General features: G+C 42.4%; 1 long non-coding RNA gene across 1 annotated transcript; it reads left to right on the top strand.

Annotated features, from left to right (window-relative positions):
- Window positions 1–2,893: 2,893 nt before the first annotated feature.
- LOC124854878 lies at window positions 2,894–4,631 on the top strand. Its single transcript, XR_007034864.1, has 2 exons — window positions 2,894–3,162; window positions 4,531–4,631. It is a non-coding gene; the product is annotated as an uncharacterized LOC124854878 (long non-coding RNA).
- The last annotated feature ends 2,065 nt before the right edge of the window (window positions 4,632–6,696 follow it).

Below are 6,696 nucleotides of genomic sequence, written 5' to 3'. Positions count from 1 at the left end.
AATCGTCGGATTCTGCGCGACAAAACCAGGAGACGGAGGGCGATCGCCTCATCAGACGCTCAGGTGTACAGAGACCTGGCTCAGGCTTCAGGAGGTCTGGCTATTGAAGTCACAAAAACTGAGCTCCCCGTGGCCACCAGCATCATTACAGAGTCCAATTTTTTTTTAATAACGTTTAAATGTTTTTTACTTCAAACCACTCACGGCTCAAGATTAAAGCACAGAAATCGTAATAAGAGAAAGTTTTATGAGATTATTGCTCATGTACTGTTGCAGGCAGATCAGATGAGAAGGCAGGAGGTGACGTAGGGGTCGGACTTGAGACTGACGATTAAAGAACAGAGTTTCAGAACATGTTGCAAAGGTGTAGAAGGGAGATGGAAGGAACAGAACAGAGATTGATGTCAGTGGGTATCTCTGACTTTAAAGATGTAGTGCAGTGATGTAACTGAGGATGGTATCTACCACTGAGTGGAAATGTAACCTGTGAAATCACCTGATTCACTAAGATTAAAAATCACACCCAGTCCTGAATGTCTCATGGGTTGAACACCCTTGGGTGGGGAGTTGTTTACTAGCAGGGCTGCGAAGATGCCAAAGGTACAGAGTCAGATATTGTTGTGGTAACTACTCATGCCAACGTATTGTGAAGTTTTTTATGAGATTTCAGTGGAGGTTCAGTTCAAACTATGAGGCCAAACAGATGCATCTTCAGCTGGACTGCAGGAGAGAAGCACTCATTTCCTGTGCTTGTGCTCTGCCTTATGGGTTCGACTCTTGGGTTTCCACAGGCCTCTGCCCTTCACTCACACCTGCCCAGTCTGAGGGATACTACAGCCTTACACAGTCGTCATGACAGGGTGGCTTTTCAGCAGCACCCAACCTCTACCTGAATAGATTCAAACTGTGCATTCACTCTTCACTCTTCACTTTAATGCCCTAATTGCCTGCTCCAATTTGGCGCTGTCTTATCGATGCACTATGAAGTTCTTTGATAAAGTGAACGATGCCTGTTTGCCTACCTCAAGTAGAGCTTCACCACAAGGTGTCGTGACTTTACAATGACTTGCACTTTGGCACAGGCCTTTACCCACAGGAAATATGAATCTGATACATTTACACACACAAATTCACTTGAAATAGACATTTTTGTTTTTTTATATTCCCGGGCCACCAGTTATGTCCCTTTGCACACTTTACTGATGAATGCATGTACAGGGTCACATTTTGTGAAAGTTGTATTGGGACATTTAAGTGAAAATAAATGGTGCACATAGCTGTGTTGGTCGTAAATAAACAAACGCGCTCAAACAATTATTTGTTTCTGTGCAACTCTTCGGCTAATGTCCATCACATTTGTCTGAAATATGCCCCAGTGTGCAGTTTCTGACTTTTAAAAAAGGGGTCAAATTGAAACGAATGAACACTGAATGCACGGAGAGCAGCGTCACTGGCGCTCTGGTTGGTGACTGCTGAATGTATCCGTGGGCGCATGGGTGGTGATGCTGGGATCTCCGCTGCCATGACCCTGCAACTTCCCCGGTGTGACACCCGCTCTGTCTCACCCCTGGTGACCGCAACGTCAGCCTCTGACCACCGGTCTCCTGCCTCCCTCCTCCTCTGTTTCCTCCCTGAGCCTATTGTGGTCTTCAACCCCCCCCCCCCACCCCCCCCCCACCCCCACCCCCAGCTCCTGTCTTTGAGAAGAGCTCTTCAAGTGAAAGAAAAGAAGAAAAATATATGTATTATATGAATCTATGAAAAAAAAGGATTATAGAGAAATGGAGATAAAGGTGGGAGTCTTATTGTGAAATCCAGAGATTATGCATTATATTATCTTCAGAGGTGGAATGTACAGGAAACCTGTTAATATTGTATATTTTGAATTTGAAAATATGGAAATCCTAATTGACAAATCAAAGACAATTTAACTTGTGATGCGGACACACTGACGTGGTTTTAGACCAGCGGTTTTTAAGTGTTTTACAGCCGCTGGGTTTTCACTGTCTTACTTGCAGCCACGAGTTCTGAGACTTGTTACAGATGTTCTGTTGTGAATGACAACAGGACTCTTGGTCAGATTGACTCGAGTGTAACGGCAACCTTTTTTTTTTTTTTAATGCTGAATGAGGATAATTTTGCACATCATTTGAAATCTAGTTAGGTGTAGCCTTTGATTTAGCATGGGCTATATTTTACTGACATTACAATACCCAGTATAGAGACTCAAGCTGTCTGCTTAGATTCTTCATGGTTTCTAGGTTGAGGTCACAGTGACATAAAAAATAAAGAATTGTCCGAAAAGCTGCTCAGTTCTGTAACATTTGGTTTCCTCCACAACCCGACAAGTTCTTGCACAAGACAGTGAAAATATATCTGTTGTTTGATATCTACAAAGACTTACTCTTAGGTGTTGTGGGATCCACTGATATTATTTGAACTTGAGCGTCTGACTTATGAAATGTGTTCCTGCTTCTGTTCTGGTTTTACAAAAAGCATTTTCACACTGCACTTAAAAGAATTTGCCTTTTTTTTAATCTTACCTCCCTGAACTCACTATTTACAATCCTGTTGGTTTTTTTTAATGGCACAGAAAACTTTTTCTGCCAGGATGCCATTGCACCCAACATATTTTAACAACTTTTATTTTTCCAGTTCCGTAGAGATTTTATTTCCTTTAACACCAGAAAGGGTCATTTTATTTTCCAGTCGATGTCTGCAGCCAAACCAGTGGCAGATTTTAGATTCCTCTTGTGTTTACTAGAAGTCCCAGTTGTGTGTTTTCGAGGCAGTTGGGGCAGAGTCTAGCTTTAGACCTTGGTCACTCTGAACTGGATCAGTTGCACTGATTGCACAAGTGATTGACCAGATTAAAGAGTCTACTGTGATCCCCCTCAGTGTGCTGAGGGACGGCTGCCATTGGCTGAGAGTAGGCGGGAGGCAGGGTCATTTCTGTACAGTCTGTTGATCAGTATTTCTTATATCTCTCCTGTCATTTGGTGGATCTTGCTGTTTTATTCTCCCTGGTCCAGAGACCTGTATTAAACTGTATTAAACTGTATAGATTGTGCAAAAAGCTGAATGTTGCATAGCAGAAGAGAAAAGCTATTCCTCACAGATGACAAAGTGATTTAAAATGTATAAAAGAAATTCAGAAACAAAGTGTTGTTCAATAATGCATTAAACGTGATACCATAAAATGGTGTGCCTTTCGGCATTCAATAAATTTGGTTATCAAAATAAAATATTGAATATTAATATTAAATCATAACTTTAATTGATTAAAGTTACCTCGGGGCACCACCCTTCAAAGGATGGGAAAAGATAGCCAATTTATTGATTAAGTCTCATAAAAGTACTAACTACAAATTTGGAACTCTGATTAACAATTCAATTAATAACTATAACCAAAATTACCATATAGATAGTTAGCTAAGTTGAAGGATATAGAGTTCTTGACAGTGTAGAGGTTGGCAAAATTCACTTATGCAACATTAATAAAAAAACATTTGTGAAAGAAAACATTTATTATGAATATAATAAAGTATAAAAACACAAATTACTAACGGTGTACTTACTAAACAAAGATAGGTATGTGAGTATGCATGTGTGTGTGTCTGTGTGAGTCAGCGTGCTTCCAAAATGGCGGCTGGCCAAAGAGATAACACCCTCCCCCCTTTGGAGTGTTTTACGACATGTAGCGGGGGTCAGAGATAATTAGGTGAAGAGATATGCGTGTGTCTGTGTGTGTCGGTGCCAAGTTAGAGAAAGAGTGTAGAGTGAATGCAACGAAAGACTGTGAAGAGCATAACTAACTAACATTAACTTTCAAATAACTTATAACCAAAATATCACAACACCACAAATCAAACTTATAAACATCACACAGAATCGAATAAACAGTCTTTGCTTAGCCTAGTATAATTATTAAGCCCAGTTGTGTTACCCGTCCGTGGAAAGGGAAAAGAGGTTGCTGTGCAGTTCGCAGTTCTGTGAAGTCGTCTTGCTGGTTGTGTGGCTACTGCCTTCGTAGTTCTGTTGGGATGTGCAGCTCAGTTGCTGTTTGAAGTTCTCCTGCAGGACATTGCGTCGCTGCTAGGAGGTTGGTAGAGCTTGGATTGCGAGGAGGTTTCCTTGGTAAGATGAGCTGGAAGCTGCAACTCTCCTCCATGAAGTTGCAGGGAAAGAGAAGATGTGAGCTGGAGAAGCCAGGCTTCTCCCCTCGGCGATGCAGGGAAAGAGCTGGACACCCTTCTCCTCTCGAAGGATTGCAGAAAGAGATAGAAGAGAGGGGGAACAGGCCTTATATTGGCCCGGTGACCTCACAGGTCATGGGGCCCAGAGTGACCAATAGGAGTTGACCCTTGTGTCTCTGGTGGGTTTTCACACCTCTGTGTGATGTTGAGGCACCATGGGAGACTGAGTTCCTTTGCTTTGGTTTTCTCCCGAACAAAGGGACATGCGGCTTCAGGCTTTTGACGGCACATGTAGGCCGAACTTTGTTTCACAAATTCCATGTCCCAACACAAGGTTTAGGGGATAAATGTAATATTTTGTTTGTAATTACTATTTTTTGTTGGAAGAGGGCTACTGGATAAAGAATCATCTGTAATAAAGTAATTTTAATATTTCGTTGTCCTACGGTGTTTTGTATTTGAGGAGAATGACAAAGTAAAAGTATTTAAATCTTTAAACAACCTTTTTCTTTATTGACTTTTTTTTCTCAAAGCGGCTCTGAACGTGGATTCATCATGTTTTGATACATACAAAGTGGAGGAATGGGACAAAGTACAGATTCTGCAACTTATTATCGTCCTTACTCACATTATCAATATGCTGGGGCCAAATTTCAATATTTAGTTATATTTATATTCTCTAGTTTGTGGTTATTTTACATTTGAATGATGGCACATGTGACCAAACTACAGAATGAGTCCTGCACTTCAACTCTTTAGGGGCGTTTTGTTTAGTTGGTGATGTATCATTATACGATTGTCTTGCATGATTACTGCAGAATCGCTGTATGGTGATATCGTTATCGTGGACCATGTATTCTATCATGAGCGATCTTAGTTTGTCTTAACCCAATATCCACATGATCAACATGAATAATTGTTGAAGAAAAAACGATTTTTTTGTTTCCTGAATTAAAATATCGGCTGGCTGAGCCCTTTCCCCCAGTGCCCAGGCTGCTGACGGAGCCACCTCCCTCTCATAATGAGGTCTTGACCTCAGTCCAGAGCTGTTTAGAGAGTTTACTGGAGGTTTCTCTGGATGTTGGGCCGAAGAGCAGAAAAGAGCTTCTTCAAAGTCTCTCAGGGAGGAAGAGCTGAGGGCCCGGTCCACATCCACGACTCCTCTGAAGGAGTTTGCGTATCTTACACCGGAGCCATGTGAGAAGTAAAAGTTATGATCATGTCTATATTCATATCGGTGTTATACACTTCACACTTGAATTTCTCTCACCTCAGCTGCAGTTTCCGGGAGGCGTCGAGGTGAAACAACCCAGCGCCTTCCCCAACTGATGCTCCTTCCTCCTCCCACCCCCCAATCCTCTCAGCCAGTCCGGTCTCCAGAGCCCAGTCCACCGCTACAATCCCCCCGTCTCTCAGCAGCAGATTGTCCCTGGTGAACTCTACTGTGTCTCCTGCTGGTCCACACAGCAGAGCGGACAGGGCTCTGAGGGTGGGGTCTCCTGGGCCAGGCGGCCGGTCTCGTGCCTGGCCAGAGAGCCACAGTGGCGGAGCAGATATTTGGCCAGCGCAGAGGTTTTGCAGATGAGCGGTTCTTTCAGTCATGGACGCCCGTCCTGTCCGACAACGTGCCTGAGCCAGCGGAGGACTAGACTCAGCAGGAACAGAAACAGGGAAGGAAGCAAACAGGACAGACAGTCCCATACAAACGGTGCCATCTTTACATAAAGTAGTCCAGTGGTTTTCTCTGGGACGTTCTGTGATTCCCTCACTGACCTTGACTCGATCGCTACAAACTGTTGCTTCATGCACCAGATGGAAGGTCTGACCTGATAGGTTCACTGGAAGTCTCGCTTTCCATTAACTTTAGTATGATTCTCCTCTTTAACCTTGTCTGTTGTCATTTTTGTATTCTTCCCCGGTTGTTACCTGAAATTCATTTTTGGGATTATTGACACAGCACAGGAAACTGAGTTCTACTCTAACTCTATTTAAACTTTTTACAAAGGGGATAAACTCAGAGAGGATTTTAAATTAGAGTGAATAAATGATAGAAATAACAGATTGTAGATGATTAGAACAGTCTTTCAACTAGAAAACTCCTACTTCGCACCTGAATCAAAAACAGTATAAAGATTTAAGTTAGATAATCACACATACACATGTTCATATATGTTGGCAGACATGCAAAAACAAACTAATACTTTTATTTCCATCGATTTTGTAATGCTTCAGAATGTTAATTATTTATCCTAACACTTTACGACATTACATTACATGTCATTTAGCTGACGCTTATCCAAAACGACTTAGAATTAGTGCATTCAACATCTATGAGGGGCCATTTTGGGGGTTCGGCATCTTGCCCAAGGATCGCTTCGCATGGGCTGGGATTCGAGCCGCTGACCTTCTGGTTGGAGGACAACTGCTGTACCCTCAGCCTCAGCCACAAGTGTCTTCTTAACTAAACTGTTTTACTAAATAAAACGGTCATCAACATTTA

Source organism: Hippoglossus stenolepis, chromosome 15 (assembly GCF_022539355.2).
Source record: "Hippoglossus stenolepis isolate QCI-W04-F060 chromosome 15, HSTE1.2, whole genome shotgun sequence".
Taxonomy (NCBI): Eukaryota; Metazoa; Chordata; class Actinopteri; order Pleuronectiformes; family Pleuronectidae; genus Hippoglossus; species Hippoglossus stenolepis.
The sequence above is the reverse complement of the archived record's forward strand: the minus strand, read 5'-3'. Positions and strand labels throughout refer to the sequence as shown.